We start from the raw sequence: 21,603 nt of genomic DNA, 5'->3' as shown, positions 1-21,603 counted from the left end.
GCCTTTTAGATAGAAAGTTTTGAATGGAGACTCTTCAGAGTACAAACAAGATTCAGTTACAGCAGCACCATGAGCTGTTTTTGTAGTTGTTTTATTTTATTTTCCCTTGGTAAGTGACAGGAATGCAGCTATTAACTAGTAAAACAGAATTGCCGTTTCACTATGTAACCTCAGCAATTGCTACAGTCAACTTCGCAGTGAATAACTGACTCCTTTTCAAGGATAAATTTACATTAAAACATTCCCATTGCCAAGGAAATGACTATCACTATGCTTTCAGAATATGAAACCTATGAAAATAATCGATTCTCCTATTCACATCACCGCCACGGTTGAATATCAGCCTAGAACTCTGCCAGGGAACAGAGTCGAGAGATATAAAAGTTTTTCAAAACTTAACTTAGAAAAGTTAGGTTAGGTGATCTCTAACTTTACTTCCTACTAAAATATAAATCCAGAATGTGACAATTCATAGTTAGACCAGTAGTTATAACTAATATCAAGATATGAACAAGATATAGTAATAATTGGCAAAAAGAAAATGAAGCCATTCTACAGCTAGGAAAAAGTAGGGTAGACCCAAGCTTTTATATGGTCATAGTATCCTTTACTTCTCCTTTAAAAAATGGATAATACTTTGAACTATTGTTAAATGATTCCCTTCATAAGTTCAATAAAGGCAGGGACTATTTCCATTCTTTCCATTGCCAGAAAACAAGTAACTATAACCATTTCATAGAATTTTAGGGATTTTTTTCATTTGTTCACTTTGGTTTTGGCCAACAATGAGATGCATATATGCAAAGCTCAATGAGTTTTGACCAATGTGTTCAACCATGCAGTCTACACCTCTAATAAGATATGAAAAATTTGTAGAGTTCCTTCATTTACCTTTCCAATCAATACTTCTCCTTTTTGCTTACTTTTCTAAATTGTCATTATACAGTTTTTGTGGTTTTTAGACTTCATATTTGAAAATGGGTGCAAGAGTTAGTACTTTTTTTCTTTTTTTCCCATTTCTTATATATAGCAATACATATCTACTAAGCCTGGTAGTGGCTGGTTAAGAGGTTGATGAATGAATATTGAAATACCTATCTAATGGAATAGTAGTGAAGAATAAAGAGAAATGCACTTGTGATGCATGTTTTTTCAGCTCAGCATAATGTCTCAGCAACTGAACTGTGATTTTGCATGCATCACAATGCATGTTTTTTCAGCTCAGCATGTCTCAGCAACTGAACTGTGATTCTGCATGCATCACAAGTGCATTTCTCTTTATTCTTCACTAGTATTCTATTAGATAGGTATTTCAACATTCATTCATCAACCTCTTAACCAGCCTCTACCAGGCTTAGTAGATATGTATTGCTATATATAAGAAAGGGGAAAAAATGAAATGAAAAATACTGAAGAAATTAATAATAGCCAGTAGACTCATCTTTCAAAAAATATTAAAATAAGTTCTCAGGTACAAGGCATAATATGGATCAGAATTTTAAATCTATGTAGAAACATGAACATCCGAGGAGAAAAAAAATAAAAGTAATAAGATATTTTTTCTTATTCTTAACTGATCTAAAAGAAATATTTAAAGTAACAATAATAATATCATTACAGCAAACAGGTAAGTAAAATGAAAGACAATCATGTCAAAAGTGACAGGAAGAAGGAATTGGGAATATTCTGTTGAAAGGTATCTGTACTACATGTGAAATAACATAGTGGTATTTGAAGTGGGCTAGATTAGTTAAAAATGTATATTGCAAACTCAAGGGTAACTATTAAAATTTTTAAATATATTTTAAGAGAGGAGATAAAAGATAACCATACAAACTGCTGTTAAAACACAAAAATCTGGGCAGCCTGGGTGGCTCAGCAATTTAGCACCACCTTCAGCCCAGGGCATGGTCCTGGAGACCCAGGATCGAGTCCCATGTTGGGCTCCCTGGAGCCTGCTTCTCCCTCTGCCTGTGTCTGCCTCTCTCTCTGTCTCTGTGTCTCTCATTAATAAATAAATAAAATCTTAAAAAAAAAAAAGAACAACCTTATTTAAAAAACCACAAAACTCAAAACTGGGGAAAAAAGAAAAAGAAAAAATGAAACAAATAGAAAACAAAAACAAAAATGGTGGATATTAATAAGCCAACAATATGGATAATTCCTTTAAATGTAAATAGTTTAAATATACCAATTAAAAACAAACTGTCAGAGTAGGTTAACACATAAAGACGAATGTCATCTAAAAGAAACTCATTTTAAATATAAAGACTCAATAGGTTAAAAGGAAAAGGATGAAAAAAAAAAAAGAAAAGGATGAAGAAATATATATCACATTAATATTGATCAAAAGAAAGATAGAACAGCTATGTTAATTTAAAACAAAGGAGAGGGCACCCCCAGTGGCACAGCGGTTTGGTACCACCTGCAGCCTGGGGTGTGATCCTGGAGATCCCGGATCGAGTACCACGTCGGGTTCCCTGCGTGGAGCCTGCTTCTCCCTCTGCCTGTGTCTCTGCCTCTCTCTCTCTCTCTCTCTCTGTCTCAATAAATAAATAAAATCTTCAAAAATAAATAATAAATAAATAAATAAATAAATAAATAAATAAATAACAAAGGAGACTTCAGAAGAAGAAAAATTGTCAGAGCTAAAGAGTAGAACTACAAAATGATAAAGGGATCAATTCTCACAGAATACCTAACAGTTTCAAACATGCATGTAGCAGTTAAAATAGAGCATCAAAATCTATGAGGTAGAAACTGACAGAACTGAGAGGAAAAAGTAGACAAAATCACTATTATAACTGGAGACTTTAATGCCTACTATCTGCCAGTAATTGACAGAATAAGAATGTAAAAAATGAACAAAGGTTAGTGTGATCAGCACTAGTAAGCATAATCTAATTAATATTTATAGATACTCATCCAACAACTGAATACATATTCAAGACTGAAAGAACATTCACCAAGATATACCAAATTCCTAGGCATAAAGCATATCTAAAGAAACTGAAAATAAATCTTACAAAGTGTGTTCTCAGATCACAATAAATTAAATTTAGACATAGTAACAGAAACATAGTGTGAGCTGCAAATAGCAGTTTTCTCCAAAGTATACAGTATGCAAAGGGGGGAAAACAAACATCTGACAAACACAAGGATCAAGGTTAACATCACTAATGATAAATCATGTTCATAGCATGTACCTTTGGTATTATGTAATGAAAATGGAACTTTACCTTTGTATCCTTCCTCCCAAAAAAACATAGCCCTAGTCTAACCATAAGAAAACTACAGAGAAATACCAATTGACTGACATTCTACAAAATACCTGACCACTGCTCATAAAATCTCTCAAGTCATCAAAAACAAGGAAAGTCTGGAAAATGGTCATAGCTCAGAGCTCAGGGAGATATGGCAACTAAGGATAATGTGTTATCCTGGATAGGATCCTGGAACAGGGAAAAAGACATTAGGGAAAAAGATGAGGAAATTTAGAGATGACTTACTTAATTGCAAGGTATTGACATTGGTTCATTTATTGTAACAAATTTATCATATAAATTGAAGATGTTAATAATGGAAGAAATGAGTATGAGGAATATGAAAACTCTTTGCCTTATCTTTACAATTTTTTTTCTGTAAATCTAAAACTCTCCAGGAATTAAGTTTGTTTAAAATATATTCTCATAAAATATTTAAAAGTTTTGAGTCAAAGTAATGAACACATTGATTACCCTTCAAATATTTTCATTGTGTCACTTTATCAATTCCTATACTTCCCCCTCAATTTTCAGTCACTTACTAATATGCTTCTATTATGGAGTAATTTGAATTTTCTGGTTGCATATAAATTAAATGCTATAGAATATGCTCTTTTTAGTTTGGTTTCTTTCATTCAGCATAATTACTTTGGGATCCAGTCATTTAGTCACATGTATCAACAATGTGGTTCATTCCTTAGTGTTTCTGAATTACATTACTTAAATAGATGTGCCACAATTTTTCTATCCAGTAGAATATCCACCTATTAATGGACATTTGGAGTTTGGGGCTATTACATATAAAGCTGCTAGAAACATCACTGTACATGTTTCTATATGTGTATATGTACTTTATTTTCCTTTGATGAATACTTAGAAGTAGAGTGACTGCAGTATATGGCAGCTGCAATTTTATATTTTAAAGAAACTACCAAATGACAAATTTGTAATATTTTGCATTTCAACTAATACTATGAGATTTACATTGCTCCATATCTTCTTCAGCACTTAAATTTGTCAGTCTTTTTTATTTTAGCAATCTAATGGATGTATACTGCTATCTCATTGTTTGAATTTGCATTTTTCAAATGACTAATGACATCACGTGTCCTTTTATGTGTAACTTGCTCTCCATATATCTTCTTGAGCCAGGTATCTATTCAAATCTTTTGCCTATTTTTTTAAAAATTGGGCTATATCTTCTTGTTACTCATTTTGGTAAGGTGTAAGTGACATATTATGTTAGTTTTAAGTGTACAACATCATTCAATATATGTATATACTGTGAAATGATTACCACAGTAAGTCCAGTTAAGATCCATCACCATATATAGGTACAAAAACTTATTTCTTATGAGAACTTTTAAGATTTACTCTCGTAGAAACTTATTTTAAATATACATTATAGTATTAATAACCATAGTCACCACACTGTACATCACATCTCCAACACTTAATTATTTTATAACTGGAAAGTTGTAAATTGTGACTACTGTCACCTACTTTTGTCCACCCACCACTCCCTGCCTCTGGCAACCATCAATCTGTTCTGTGTATCCAAGAGATTTTTTTTTTCCTCATCACTGGAACACTGGAAATTATAATGGCTAATAGTTTCTTGACTTAAATCTCTATTGTTATTTCATGATGCTATTGGAGTATAGAAAACTTTCTCATCAAATCCACCTCATATTAAATAACAAATATGATTGGAACTCATCAGAAACTATTTTTATTCAAAAGAGTCATAAGCAGAGTAAGCAGACCTTACCAGTTTGAAACAGGTTCTGGATCAAGTGACAAATTCTTTGAATCTACTCTCTGAAACTTCAGATTTTCTGTTTTATTTGAACATATAGAGAAAAACAGCATAAAACTGAAATAACAATCAGATAGTTAAAACCACCAGAGTACTGTCTAAATCTAATTTATTTTTTTTACATAGAAAAAAAGATAAGCCTCTGCTAACATTTGTTGGTGCCCTAAAATTTTTAGTCTTTTTTTGTTTTAAAATTAAAAAAAAAAATTAGGCTTTGCTAGTGAAGAACATGCCTTATGACTATGGCAGTAACCCATTATTAATATACTTAATCAGAAACAAAATAATTCTAAGATCTTCCAGATATTATATGAAATCACAGATAAATGGGCAAAGAAATAATCCATCAGATTTCATTATTATGAATGAATATGATATTAAAAGCTATGTGAATCCTCCAAATCAAAAACTTCCTTAATGATTCAGCCAAGTTTCTTCTTATAGACATAAGACTTCCAGTGTCAAATTGGTTGGCCAATCTTCAATGTGACAATTATGATAAAAAAAACAATTGTTTCATTGAGATGGAGACCTATAATTATATTTTTTATATCTGAACTTCAAGGATATCATTTATTGAATCTCAGCACAAAGCCACAGAGGAAAAATCAGTTTAATTGTTTTGAAATTACTAAAAAACAAACTCAAATGACTTTTACCAAAAAATGTCATTATATAACATTACATTATTCTTCTAAATTAGATATATAGCATTTTCTTTTTCTTGAGTGTAATTAACATAGCAAGTAACTTTCTTTGTAATTAAACTTTTGTTTTTTATTAAAATGTTGATAGGTGTGGTACATTGTGCCTTCTCTTTTAACTTCTCCCTTTCGTTTTTTGGTAGTAGGCAAGGTGTCTTGCTGTCTCTGTAATATTAATGGTCGAACATTTCTTGCAAAGAATGGAATAGAGTGTGCTATAGGAATTGCATACACAATCTTCAATGAATAGAAAAAAAGACTGGGACCTTGGATGTCAGTTCCAGGAGAGACAAATTTATAGGTATAACAATCTGTCTTTTAAAACTGATGTCTGAAGACCTAGAGGCCTTTCCCCTATCACTAAAGATTTTTCATGCATTTCCTACAATATGAAAAATCTGTAGTGTAACATTTAGACATTTTTTGCTGCACATAAAAGGGACCTGTCAGGTCTGTTCTAGGTCCATATGCAAAATCAATTTTAGTATTAGATTAAAACTTTATTTAAAAAAACTTTAATAAGAAAAACAGACTTTTACACTTTTACAATAAGGAAATCTTAAAAGCTTACTCAGAAATTTCATATTTCACCAGGAACTAATAATAAAATAGCCATCTGCCCTTGTAGCTTAGCAGGCACCAAGTGAGGTATGTTCTCTTTAGGGGTTGCTTGAAGAGGAGTGGTTATCACTCAGAGAACTGCAGCAGAAATACAAATGACTTGCACTAGTGGTCTCAAGGGCTAAGTGAGCTCTTCAAAATGGCATTTGCCATGAAGTGTCTAGGGTACTGACAAAAAATTATAACTGTGGTTCAAGGCTAAAATGTTGGACAACACAGTACTAGGAGAATTATGCTAAAACTGGGTGAGATGATATTAAAGTATTGATCAATCAATAGGACTATGTAGGGATGCCTGGGTGGCTCAGCAGTTGAGCAGCTGCCTTTGGCTCAGGATATGATCTTGGAATCAAGTCCCGCATTGGGCTCCCCACAGGGAGTCTGCTTCTCCCTCTTCCTATGTCTCTGCCTCTGTCTCTTGTAAATAAATAAATAAAATCTTAAAAAAAAAAATAGGGCTATGTAGGCACGAGGGCCAATTCCACCTACAAAGTAATAATTTCTTTTCAAAGATTCATTTCTGCTTATTACCAAAATGACATTATTTTGTCAGTTTCACGCAAAAGAGTGTAACAATTTGGATTCCACCAATCCATGAGCATGGTATATATCACTTAATTTACTTAATCTTACTTTGCTTCTTTGAGCAATATTTTGTAATTTCTAGTCTACAGATCTTGTACATATTTAATTGTACTCATCATCAAATATTCCATGTTTTGGATACTGTTGTGTATAGTACATTTAAATTTTAACTTTATGTTTTATTGCTAGTAATGTATCTTAACAGTGGTGCTGTTTTATGCATTCTTTTCATAACTCAGTGACGTATACACTTAAAAATAGAAAATTTTATTATATGTAAATTATGTCTATAAAGTTAGTTCAAGAATATTTCTGATAAGGTGTACTTCTTTATAGGATTTTCCAGACATGTATGATGATTCCTATAACATGCTTATTACATTTCCAAACAAAAAATATGTGCTTGACAAAAATTATGTTATCATTTTTGAGTTCTGTATTGATACTTAATATTTTTACCAGAAGTTAAATTTTCATTTTAATATTTATACTTGGGAATTCATACAGAATATTATCTGCATATAAAACATGATATATTATTGGGCATTTAAAAATATTTTAACTTTATCGACATATTGACATATTGACCCTATAAAGAAATGTCATTCCTTGATTTAAATCTTCCAGTCTCAGGCCTTTAAAATTATTCTTGGTTGTATGCTTTTAATAGTCCTCCTCACACCTCAGTCTTGCTTGCCCAGAATTCAACACTGTTTCATTTCTGACTTTATAACAGTTATGCTCAGAAACATTTCATTTGTGTGCTTTACTTATATTTTTCTTCAGTTATTTACTGACACAAAATACCTCCTACTCTAATCTTAGAAGAGGGTGTGAATAGGCACCTGGGTGGCTCAGTCAGTTAAGCGTCTGCCTTCGGCTCAGATTGTGATCCCAGGGTCCTGGGATCAAGTCCCACATCTGGCTCCCTGCTCAGTGGGGAGTCTGCTTTCCCCTCTATCCTTCCCCACTGCTTGTGCTCTAATAAATAAAATCTTAAAAAAAAAAAAAAAAACAGAATAGGGTGTGACTATGTAGTATTAGATACCAAATTTTGTTGGGTTCATGTGCTTCACACCATTTGTTATTACATCAACTGTTTATTCTTCCATCTACAACATTCTTAGCAGTAAATACTCAAATCCCCCTGGGATGGACTTACATATGTGCAACATTAATCATGGTAATAAAATAGAGGAGTAATAGCAATAATTAGATATATTAGGTACTGCATGGCAGGCAGTTCTAAGTGTTTTCTATATGTAGACCACTTAATCCACAAAACAGGAGTACTAATATACTCCTATTCACAGAATTTGTAAGACAAAGTGATTAAGTGGCTTCCTAATTTTTCATAATCTTTAAACAGCTTCAAACCAACAGTCTTGAGTCCAGTAGCCAATATCTCAAACATTATATTATTTTACCTACTACTCTCATTCTCTTTTTAAATAAGATGAGAACTTTAGTTACAATGAATTATGGGACTTAAATGATCCATGGTTAAATCAGTGCATTTTATACCCTCAAGCTAAAACATAATGATGGGCACCGATCTTATATTTTTAATATTTAAGTTCAAGGTGACTCTGAATTCAAAACTCATTTTCAAACTTATATGATGTAGCTTCACAGTCTACCTTTAAAATGTTAGTCCTCCTTGGGCAATTAACTTGGTTTCCAAGTAAGAGTACATGACATTATGTTTTCATAAAACAGGATACCCTGTGCTTCAATTAACTACTATCTTAAAGATATGCATTAGCTGTAGTTTCTTAGAAGCCTTCAAGAAGTTTGGAACACATAAATCTTGAAGGTATTTCTGAATGAGTTGCCTAAATATAATGAATATACAATGAACAATATTTTATAATTTGAAAGGATGATGACAGTATTTTTGCCTGTATTATCCATGGTTCTTCAAATAATGGCTCTGATATTGCATTTAATTAGCCTTGAACTCAGTCAAACTCAGTTATATATACATATCTATAAACCTTCTTAGCTTATAATACTGAAACATGACTATGGCACAAAGATCACAGTTGCTCAGATCAATCTTCATTTTGGATGAATACTTTGATCCAAGTAAAATCCTGTTAAGAAGCTCATGTGTAATTTCTACTTATGGTGGTGAAATGAAATCAAGTTTGACTCAAAATATTTTACATCTGATTCTTTGAAAAGATAACTGGTATTTGATTAGTGGCCTACTTGTGCTTAGTTTTATGACCTGTTTATTTACAAAATGAGTTTTTATACTGCTTTTAAAAAGTCAGTGGTGGTTCAGATCTGTCTCACCATCACATCCTAGGCTATGCAATATGTGTCTTCTATAGTTTGATGCTGCTCTGTTATAGGTGTTTCTGAAAATAAGGCCACTGGGAACAGCTTCCAGCAAAGAAAGTGTGGTGTAATAAACACCTAGTTTACATTCATTCTTCATTCTAATTTTGTTGCTGAGGACTACTAAAAACTGACAAAGAAAGTTTTTTTTTTCTCAATATTTTAAAAAATTCACTGCCCCTTGTGATTAGTACATAATAGAAAATATATGTAATGCTTGGAGTAAATTTACAAAAACAGTAAAATTGAGATAAATGGATTCTGTTATTTGGATTTCTAGCTTCTTGGAGTGAATCACATTTCATAAGGATGATGACAATGATGATATAACAATAGCAGCAGCCACAATAAACCACTGAAAGTATGATTGAAAAATAAAAAATAAAAAGACTTAAGAAGGCTAGTTTGGTAAGTAGATCTGAAAATGTCAGTACTAAAAATCAAAATTGGTAAATATCATTTTCCATATAATAAAACAAGACAAAGGGAAAACAGAAAATAGTTACTTTTAAAATGTTTAAGCAAGAATACAAATAAACATGATCCCATTGTGGTTCTACTTGAATTAGTTAAATTTCTTCAGTATTTTCATTCCTGTAACCTGAAAGGAAGCTCTTGAGGTATTAGCAGCCATTCTGAGATGGCTCCTAACCCCTTTCTTCAGTCTCAGTTCAAATATTAGGAACCATACAGTCTTAGCCTTTAATTGGGACCTTAATTGGGCCTTTGGTGCCCTAATTATGAATAAGGTAATTATAGTAATTATAGGTGAATTAGAGTAATAATTAGTAATTATAAAAAAGTCAACCTAAAGTACGTTTGATATATACTTTCAAAATAGATGTTTAAAGTGACAGCACTCACCTCAAACATGATGATATATTCTACTCTATATCTTTCATTATACATGGATTAGAATTTCAGGAAATCAAAAAATTATATGTAAATATATAAATATATATAATACAAATATAATTAAATACATACATGTATTTCTTGGAATGAGTTTAATTCTTAGCCTATCCTCAATGCCTTAAGGAAAGCATGTTTGCTATTTGTGGAACAGAAAATAACTTTTTTCCTAAATTATGTGCATAATTCCCCAAAATTAATAAAGATCAGTATATTTACCTACTCAGAAGTATTAAAAGGTATGCACAGGTCTGACAACTTATTTTGGAGATAATTTCAATTTATTTTAAAATATAAAATCTATGTTCATAAAAACTTTTACAAGTCCACTATACAGTTTCTCTTAAGCCATAAAGGCTATTACAATTGACTAAGAAGAAACAAGTCTGAATTAGGTGATTTACATGCATCTAATATCCCATTTAACCTTACAACAAACCTATAGGAGTTGGGATGAGGCTGATATTATGCCCTTAAAAAAAAAAGAAAAGTTTTTGAGTACAGTCAACACTCAATGTTACATTAGTTTCAGGTACAAAATGGGAATTCACAGGCTGGCTGATATTATGCCCTTAAAAAAAAAAGAAAAGTTTTTGAGTACAGTCAACACTCAATGTTACATTAGTTTCAGGTACAAAATGGGAATTCAACATCTCTACATGTTATGCTATGCTCACCACAAGTACAACTACTACTATCTGTTTTCATAAATTATGACATTATTATTGACCATAGTTCCTATGCTGTGCCTTTATTCCTATGACTTGTTCATTCCATAACTGGAAGCCTGTACCTCCCACTCCCCTTCACCCATCGTGCCCATCCCTCTAGCCCGTCCCCCTCTGGCAACCATCACTTTGTTCTTTGTATTTATACTTCTGATTCTGCATTTTTGTCTCTTCATTTGCTTTGTTTTTAGATTCCACAGAAGAGTGGGATCATATTTTTGTCTTTCTTAGTGCAATTTCACTTAACATAATACCCTCTAGGGCTGCCTCAGTGGTTCAGCAGTTGAGCATCTGCCTTCGGCTCAGGGTGTAATCCTGGGGGTACAGGACTGAGGCCCTTATCAGGCTCCCTGTAAGGAGCCTGCTTCTCCCACTACCTATGTCTCTGCCCCTCTCCCTGTGTCTCTCATGAATAATAATAATAATAATAATAATAATAATAATAATCTTAAAAAAGAAAACAACATAATACCCTCTAAGATTATCCATTTACCCATCCATGAACACTTAAGTTGCTTCCAAAACTTGGCTATTGTAAATAATGCTGCAATAATCACAGGCAGGAGTACATATATCTTTTTTAATTGGTGTTTTTGTTTTCTTTGGCTAAGTACCCAGTAGTGAGATTGCTGGATCATAGGGTGCTTCTATTTTCAATTTATTGAGGAAACTCCATACTGTTTTCCACAGTGTCTATACCAATTTACATTCCCAACAGTGCCTGAAGGTTCCTCTTTAGCCAAATCCTCACCAACACTTGCTATTTCTTGTCTTTTTAATTCTAGCCATTCTGACAGATGTAAAGTGACAGATATCTCATTGGGGTTTTGATTTGCATTTCCCTGAAAATTAGTAATGTTGAACATCTTTTCATGTGTCTGTTGGCCATCTGTGTGTCTTCATTGGGAAAATGTCTTTTCAGGTTCTCTGCTGAATTGTAATCTGATTGTTGGTTTGTTGGTGTGGAGTTGTATAGTTTTTTATATACTTTGGATATTAACCTTTTATCAAATTTATAATTTACAAATATGTTCTTCCATTCAGTAGGTTGCCTTTTTGTTTTGTTGATAGTCTCCTTCACTCTGCAAAAGCTTTTTATTTCAACGTAGTCCCAACAGTTTAGTTTTGCTTTCGTTTTCTTTGCCTTAGGATATTACGTCTACTTTTATTTTTTTTTATAGATTTTATTTATTTTATTTATTTATTCATGAGAGACACACAGAGAGAGAAAGAGAGGCAGAGATATAGGCAGAGGGAGAAGCAGGCTCAAGGCAGGGAGTCTGATGCAGGAATCGATCCTGGGACCCCAGGATCACGCCCCAGGCCAAAGGCAGGTGCTAAACCTCTCAGCCACCCAGGGATCCCTACATCCATTTTTAAAATGTTTAAATAACTAGCCTAATATCATACAGCTAAAACAATAAATGACAGTATGGGGATTTGAGTATAGATTCAATTCCAAAACCCACACTCTTTTCAAAATGTCAGACCATCATTTTTTGTAGGTGAATTACTAAAAATATTTTTAAATGCCTACTGTATTCAGCTTAAATTTCTAATATTTTAGAAAATTTAAAAAAATTCCTGCAGTTTATGGTAATAAAATGCTGCAATTTATTGCATCAGTAAAATGACTACTATTATTTGAATTGCTTTCTTTAGATATGTCTCACTTATTTTCCAATTTTGTAACTATCAATGTCTGTTGCTCACTTTTTTAAAAATTTTCCCTCATAATCCCTTTCCCATAATGATATGTTCTTCTCTAATGAAAAAGAATACAATTAACTCTCCAATTTTAACCAAATCTGTGTGTCCTGATTAAACATAACAGATACACAGCCAATTCATTTATTACAATTGTCTTGACTAGAACTTTGACAAAAATAGTAAAATTAACTAACATAATGTAGTTCGTTACTTAAACCACTTTCATTTTGTTACTGTCCTGACAGGATTGTTAGGAAAATAATTATCAAAATTTCAAAAAAAAAAAAAATTTTCAGACAACTAACGAATCCTGACCTGGCTACTTGTAGCTGGCTGATATTGAGCTGCAGTGCTCTTCTCAAAAATAAAGATATAAAATCTATTTTTTTTTCTATTTGTTGAGAGTTAAGATGCTCAGGAACATAATTTAAATGGATGGTAATAAATTTTAGCCATAATTATGAAAAGACCCTAATGAAGTTTTGATGAAAATGCATCCTAATGATTATTTATAATCATGAAACATACAGTAAGGTTAAGCTAGATATTCCTCTGTATATTACCAAGCTTAACAATACCGCTGATTTAATTGAGCTTCAGGGAAACCACCTTTTTCAAAAGTGTTTCAGCTCATATCTTGGGGGAAATTGTTAAGGAAGCACTTAACATAATAAAATAATAAAAAAAGGAAATTGTACCTCATTTAAAATAATAAATAAAAAATTCAAGAAAATATGTTTATGATTTATTAGAATCACTGACATTATTACTGAAGATATTAAAGAGATCTAAAAATGCCAAAAACGTACGTCATTTTATCTGAGTTTTAAATGTAAAAGTTGTAATTTTTATTTTTTGTTGACCTATCTTGAAAACCACTTATAATTTTGACAGATTTGTCCACAGTACAGATAAGCATATCAAAGGCATTCTTTATCTCTCTTACTGTCTTTCTGGTTTCCATCATTTTAAAACTATTTTTTGTTAATTTCCATTTCTCTCTGAAATGATCTGATTTTGCATTCTGTCTACTTTTTCCATTAGAACCCCTAATACACTAATCAGAAATACTTCAAATTTCTGGTCTGATCTTTCCAACATCAGTATCATATCTGAGTCTAACTCTTTGACTTGCTTTGTCTCTTCAGACTTTTTCTCTTATCCTTCTGCATATCTTGTAATTTTTGGTTGAATGCTAGAAAAATTGCTTAGAATAGATGATTAAGGGTAGGTTGGTTGGTTATTCATTTATTTATTTATTTATTTATTTATTTATTTATTTATTTATTTTAATGCTTACATAGTTGTAGCATGGACACAAATAACATTAATTACTTGAAATTTGTTAAGCTCATTTTTATGGCTTAGCATAGGTCAATTTTTATAAATATCCTATGTGTACTCGAAAATATATGTTTTAGCAGACACATGTCTAGATATGTTTACAAATATAAAAGCTTATAAATAATATTCCTTAAACATTATATACAGCAATCATTTTTTGTTGTTTTGGTTTTGAGCATATATCAATACCTTATGAAGGTACTTTTAAGTCTCTTGCTATATGTTGGTATATTTATCAATTTCTCATATGAAAGAGCTATAAAATATGCTTTATATCTTTGAGTGTTATTCTTACATATATACTTAGAGTTATTATAGCTTCCTCGTACATTGAGCAGCTTTTCATATTACACAGTTACATTTTTTAAACTCAAAATGTTTTTCCCTTAAAAATCTACCTAACTGAAATTATATAATTACTTCAGTTTTATTCTCTTGTATTTGCTGGGTAATTCTAATTTGTATTTTATAATTTAAGCATAAATCAGTCTTAAACTTAGGTGTGTGACTTAGAAGCAGAATAAAACTATTTTGTGTTTTGTTCAGACTCATCATAGGTCATTTTTCCCTCTAATTTTAATGTTTTCTTATTTTCTTCATATTAGTTTACAATGATTATCTATGTATTAACTATTATTTATCCTGTTAGAATTTGGTGAAATTCTTTCAATAATCCTATAAAATTGTTATTCATTATATCTTCAAATATTCTAGCTTCTCCATTCTCATTTTTACTTTTTATATAACATCAGTAAGTTTTCTGTTGTATCTTATCATTCTATTTTCTATTTTGTGATCTCTTTTTCATACTAGCATTCAGTGGAAACTCTTCTTTCTCTCTCTGAGTTGGAATATTGATTTAAGTTCTTCAGATTTCCCTGCCCTCCACCCTACCTTTGGTCCACCAGTTCTCTATACATTTTGTTCAATCTGTTATGTATACTATAATCTATTCATTGTGTGCTTTTATTTTAACTGTGTAGTATTTAATTGCATGATTTAACTTTAACTCTAATCCACCAATTGTATAGTCAACTATTGTATTTTATTTCTAGATTTTTCCATTTTTTTTCTATTTATTTGATCCTTTACATGTAATTTTCTCATCCTTACTTGAAATTTTAAAAACCTATTTTTTGGTGTTACCTTTATTAAAATACAAGTTTTATTTTCTAAAGCATAAAGCTTTTGTAAGTTCTCATCTATTACCTTTTTTTTTTCCCTCTCTACTTTAAGTTCATTATAATGTACATGCATATGATTTTTTAAATTTCAAGTCATTTTTTCTTGGAACTTTGTAGAAGTACTATGACACTGAGCTTAAGTTACATTCTTTCAGAAAGGATTTGTCTTTATATCTGTTGATTACTCAAGAATAGCACTGACTGGGAAAACTACAATTAGATTCTCACCTTGAGATGGACTATTTTTTAAATTTTCTTTGGTTTGTTTAGTTTTTCTTTGTATATTTTTGCTACAAAGTAGGGTAATTCTGAACTACAAAAATCATATGAGGTCCATTAGGTGTTACATATTTTCCAAGGAAACTTCTTTCTTCCCTCTCCTAAGTACTAAAACATCAAGATAGTCATGTCACTCTGACTCTTGACCACATTGTTCTCCAGATACAGCTCCTCCACTCCCTCCTCCTTGAATCCACAGCCTATTCTTACACTTTTTGAAGTAAACATGTTTTTCTCTGCTTCCCTAAAGCATTAATCATTCCTATAGCCAACCTGTTGGCTTTTTTTTTTTTTAAGATTTATTTATTTATTTATTTATTTATTTATTTATTTATTTATTTATTCAGAGAGAGAGAGAGAGAGAGGCAGAGGCACAGGCAGAGGGAGAAGCGGGCTCCATGCAGGAAGCCCGACACGGGACTCCATCCCAAGTTTCCAGGATCACACCCCGGGCTGCAGGCAGCGCTAAACCGCTGTCCCACCGGGGCTGCCCAACCTGTTGGCTTTTAATGAAAACTGGAGGAGACAAAGCCTCAGAGTCCAAACCCGAGTGCGGTTTGAGTCTGAGTCTGAGCCATGGTCCTCCTGCCCTCCAGATTAAGATTCATTGAGACTCCAAGTCTTTCTTCGTATCATCACTTCCAACTATCCTGGATCCGCGGCACACACGTGTTGTGGGAGCAGGAGGATCTTTTGTTAGATTCCATCTTGGAGAGAACCCAGGCTTTATCCTGGTTCATCATACCCCCAAACACCCATTGTATCAGAAGCTCAAGTTCTCTGAGGATTCCTCCTTTAATGTCCTTTTTTTGGATGTTATCGGATTTTTACTTTTGAGACTTCTCAGTAATTAACATAAGGAACTTCAGTCTTTCCAAATGGCACTTATTCCAAGATACCTAGTTTTATATACTATTATCAACAGAAGTTACGAATGACTTTTTAAAATTATAAGCATTTAAAATTGCAAATCTTTACACTAGAGTTACTCTTAAAAGAGCAAGATTACTTTAGTAGCTCAGACTAAATTCAAAGTGCAAATCAGCTTAGAAACTAATTTGTAAGAGTAAAATATCCAACTCTAACTTCCTCATTTACACCCTATTTTTAAAAAATCTGATCACCTAGTGAAAAAAACTTGAAAATATGAGTTCTCTACTTTTAAAAGCTTTAATTGCTGAGGGTAATGATTCTGAAAAGAAATTATATTTTTATTGCCTGGGACGTTTCTTCCGCAGCAAAATCTGTTCATCATAGCAGTGCAAGTCTTAGGAGATTCTGTTAATGGACCATGCTGTCACCAATAAACACCTTGAACTGGTAGTTATTTCAGAGAAAAAGGAAGTCACTCTTTTATAGACTGGGTCTTTTAAATGCACTGTGAAATAAAGGGCACACAAGCTTAAGAGTAATTATTCCCATTATGCATACTTTTATGACTCAAGATACTGAGATAACAAGGAAAATAAATGTAAAATAAGCATGTATGGCAAGTTCATCTAGAATTAGATTCTCAAAGAGTGTATTAGATTAAGAAAGGTGGATAGATAATATATTCACAAAAATTTTTAAAAATCAATCATGTCCGGATAAAAACATAGACGTATTTATTAATTGATACTTAATTTCAATAAGTGACTAAACTGCTTCTTATAACAGATTATATATCATGGTGCGGGGGGCCTGGGGGGGCATTAGTCTTTTATATCCAGTGTGTAAGTCCTATTATTCAGGATACTTCAAGGAAATAAGAATTTTAATATTAACAGTAAATCTCTACCACCTAAAGGAAAAATAACAAGTTATCAAGACTTTATACTAAAGTAAAGCCTCCACAGAAACCTTTCTGGATAATTTCATCTTCCCCTATATCACCTCCTCAAAAGAACTTATTATATAAAAGGTGATAAATATTGCCACCATGTTCTGTTACATGGGATGCTTTGGAACACATAAAAATCAAGAATTTTCTTGTCCTTCAATTTTATGCTTTTGAATATACTGTAAATTGAAATCTGGGTGGAGAGATTTTTCACGAATTTTCATGTCATCCTTGTAAATGTTAATCTTCCCTGTATCATTCTAAATTTAGTATATGTGCTGCCAAAGTGAGCCTGGATAGGGATTTTTTTTTTTCAACATAAAATTATTTAATATTGAAGGGAAGTGAGGAAAAATCTTTAGTTTATTTTAATAAAGTTTACTGACAACCTAAGTATTTCAAAACTATCATGTTTAAATCATCAAATAGATGAGCAAACCATCGTATTAGATACCTTACTTAATTTCTGGCAATTCTGGCCATTTTTCAGGGGTTTTCTTTTAGTGAGTACTTAACCCTGAAGGAAACATCCTATCTTGTGAGTTTCTGGACTACTTAGCCTTTACTTATAACTACAGTTAGTTGTCAATTTATTAGTTATCACTGGGGTAGTAAAACTGCATGTTTTGGAACCAGTGAAGAGAGACCCTTAATTTAGATTTCCTTGGGGAATAGGGACAGTTAAAGATCACCACATTGCAAATAAGCTTAGTCTTAAAGGAGCAATTAGAGAAACATCAGTGAAAACACTGGAGAAACATCAGTGAAAACACTGGAGAAAGCATTCCAGAAAGAACAATTAGAATGTGTGTCAAGAAGACATAGAAATGCGTAATTTTTTAAAACATGATTTTAGGAGTGAGTGATATGTCCTCCTGAATTGGGTGAGTTTCTGATGATGTGGCAAGAATATGAGGCTAGAGAGCAAATCTGGGACCAAATTATTGATGGCTTTATGGGGTGGAGTGTTCTTTGTAAACAGAGAAGTGACAACTGAAGTTTTATATTTTACAAACATCTTAGGGTGGGGTGCAATGATGGTATCATATAGGAAGATGATGCAATGATACAGGTGAAAAAAATGAATTAAAGGAGGTCACCATCAGTTAAGGAGAGGGCGGATTTGGAAGCTATTAAAGAGATAAGATATTAATACCTGATCTATGTATTTTGCAAATAAAACAAAATTTGTCTCAAACTACATGTCCTCTAGCCACATGTGGCTATACACATTTAAATTTATATTAGCTAATCTTAAGAAAATTAGCTAATCTTAAGAAAAAGTTCAGTTCCCCAGTATCATTAGTCACATTTCAAGTGCTCTGTAGTCATATGTGGTTAGCAGCTGTTTTAGAAAGCACTCATATTAGACAGTGCCAGTGTAGACTGAATCCTAGGTACTTAATGTGGGTTACCTGTGATTAAGAGTGGGTCCTTGATATTTGCAGGTATTCTGAGTGGAGGATGGGGATATAATGTTGCAATTATACTTTCAGGTACTGCACTTTCAGGAAGGACCAGAATATCTTGCAGACCCAGATGTAAACCAGGCTCCAGTGTTTCATTTTCAGTCAACTGGTTGTATGGAATTCTCATGAGTCAAAAGATGGGGACTGAAGGAAAGGAGGCCATGAAGAAAAAAATCAGTTTCAAAAAAAAAACAACTGAAACATTTGCTTATGCAACTTACCTGTATATCCTGGTCTTGCTCAAACACACTTTTTATCTATTACTTCTACTTGATGATACTTGCTGCACACACCCAACTTTATGAATAAATGGGTTAAAGAGGGAAAACTCAGGCTGCATAATTATCTGATGTCCCAGGCAGGACCAGCCTCCCTTTCAATCAAGGTGCTCTATATTGGTAGCCTGGCTTTAATTTAGTCTAAAAACTGGGTACAAGGCCATGATTTTTCATTGTACTGATTCAAGTCAGATTTTTGGCCAGATCTAGAAGGCTTTTTTCTCTCTTTTATATAAGTCATGAAGTATTCTAGTAAGCTCTCATCTATTTGATTTCTTGGGAGGTCAAGATTAATGAGGTGCTACCAGAAATTCCTGTGGGCCAAGAGTGTCCTTGCTGTTCTTCATAATGAATTGTTGAAAGATACTCTCCTTGAATATTTTCATGCTTTTACATAATCCAGGCTTTCTAAGTAAAGAGGAGATATAAATAGCAAAGGCTTTGGAAGCTAGAGATAATGTATCACTCTGAAGATTTACAGGATTGTCTCCCTGGAGCCATTTATTTACTTTCATGTTGAGATCTGACTCTATTACTGGGTCAAGTAGCAAGAAGAATTAGTAGAATTAGTACCCGCCCCCCTTGCAAGTGTCTGCTCCCCAACCCCCACCCAGAGAGATTATCAGAGTTTTTCAGCACAATTTTTTGGCTTATTTCTTCAGGCACAGGTGGCCAGGCTGCTTAAATGGCACAGGGAGACTTAGAGTTATTATAGGTTCAAGTTGTCAGTTTCTTGTAAGTCCAACCTATTCACAGGGTTAAGCTCCAGTTTAATGAAACAGGAAATGAAATGAGAGGCAGTAAATTGATAACTCACTGCCACAAAATAGGATTAACTTTTTGAAAAAGGAGAAATCGCCAACAATTACCACAGATATAAAGGTGTGAATAAGATTGTGCCAGTAAAACAAGTTGGTTATTTGATTATTTGGCTCAGAAATAGCCAATATATTACTCTACACCTCACTGCTGGTGAAACACAATTTATCAATACATTCTCCATCCTTGAACCCTATTGAGATACAAACACAATCTTTCTCAACGAAACATTACAGGCACAATGGTCACTCCATGCCTAAAACAAAAATTCCATTTTGAGATAATTTAATATAAAAATATTTTAATAGAGATTGATAGCGTTTGCTTGCATTTAATAAAAGCTCTCATTAAAATTAGTACCCATAATAAGGTATGAATTGGATAGTATACCTAATACTGTTTACTTTTTGTGGAAATTGAGGAACACCAAAAATTAAATGACCCCAAAGCACTGAATGATTTAAGGATTAAATTTTCATCTGTCATTTCACTATTGACCAACATATATTACTTCTGTTATGACAACAGCTATTTTCATGAATTATTTTCTCTTTTTTCATGCAGGGCAATGGACACTAATCATCACATTATTGTGTTATATATGATGGTAATCTCAATCTCAAAGTCCAAGAGAAAATATATATATATTCCACTGTGTAAGAGAAAGCAGATAGATGTTTTCTAGGTAATGGGGCTTGCCAAAGTTAAGAGCAAATGAAATAATGAGTAATTTTAAGTCAATTGAAAATAAAAGATAAAAACTTCCCAATTCATCCTTTTATTCCATCTGCCATTTTCACGCTTTATTACATTAAATGTTCCATTCTCAGCCATTTTTACTTACTAAAAATTATCCATATTCTTCTATATTAACCTAAGAACTCCTGGCATATGCACTAGTGCTTACCTAGTAGGGTAAAAATTTACCTTAAATTTTGTTTGTAGGATGTTCCTCTGCTTTCCCATTCACATATGACACCCATTTGTTATGCTGATAAATACTCTGAGCCTTCCGTGCTGTGGGTACTACTTCCCTGCCTTGAGGTTATAATCCAAAGTAACCTAGCTGTTTTGTATCCATGTTCCTTTCATGTCTGTCACTCCATAAATATTCCAACATCAGAGTATCATAACAAGTTAAAATATGATTAAAATACTTTTTATTGTATTGTTGATGAACTACTTATAAACCATTGTGACTAGTCCCAGTCATGACAATAACTGGTGAAAGGAAAAAAAGAAAAAAGAAAAAGGATGGTTTTCTTAGACTTAAAGCTTTTGCTATTAGCTATGGTCACATGCCGGTCACAATGGGTATTTCCCTGAGAGTAACAGGAAGATAAATGAGAGAAAACTATAGCCCATGGTGAGGATTTTTTTTTTAATTTTATTCATTTATTCATGTGAGACACAGAGAGGGGGAGAGAGAGAGAGGCAGAGACACAAACAGAGGGAGAAGCAGGCTCCACGCAGGGAGCCCGACATGGGACTCCATCCCAGGTCTCCAGGATCAGGCCCTGGGCTGAAGGCGGCGCTAAACTGCTGAGCCACCCAGGCTGCCCAGTGGTAAGGATTTTTTAACACCTACAGAAATACACTTGTCTTTCTATCTATCTTCTGGGATTTATAGGTAGGGGAAATAAGAGCCCGACTGTATAAAGGTTCTTCACCTCAACTTCTTGATTTATTATCCAGAAACCAATAACATTCTTAATCAAAA

The 21,603-nt window shown here is 32.8% G+C and overlaps 2 long non-coding RNA genes across 3 annotated transcripts in view; one reads left to right on the top strand and one right to left on the bottom strand.

Moving 5' to 3' along the window:
- The window catches only part of LOC118351965 (uncharacterized), a 48,081-nt gene extending 28,981 nt beyond the window's left edge, over nt 1-19,100 (top strand). The window contains exons 3-4 of the long non-coding RNA XR_004808289.2: nt 9,619-9,746; nt 18,814-19,100. This is a non-coding gene — a long non-coding RNA (uncharacterized LOC118351965). The remainder of the gene's footprint in view (nt 1-9,618; nt 9,747-18,813) is intronic.
- Nucleotides 1-21,603, bottom strand: part of LOC112678804 (uncharacterized) — a 50,103-nt gene that overhangs the window by 11,055 nt on the left and 17,445 nt on the right. Inside the window, exon 3 of one of the 2 annotated variants that reach the window (XR_007404987.1) lies at nt 18,733-18,930. The exons of the other annotated variant lie outside the window; for it this stretch is intronic. This is a non-coding gene — a long non-coding RNA (uncharacterized LOC112678804). The remainder of the gene's footprint in view (nt 1-18,732; nt 18,931-21,603) is intronic. 2 annotated transcript variants of the gene reach the window in all.

The sequence above is a fragment of the Canis lupus genome, chromosome 22 (assembly GCF_003254725.2).
Source record: "Canis lupus dingo isolate Sandy chromosome 22, ASM325472v2, whole genome shotgun sequence".
NCBI lineage: Eukaryota > Metazoa > Chordata > Mammalia > Carnivora > Canidae > Canis > Canis lupus.
Note: the sequence above shows the minus strand (reverse complement) of the source record. Positions and strands in the feature narration are given on the sequence as shown.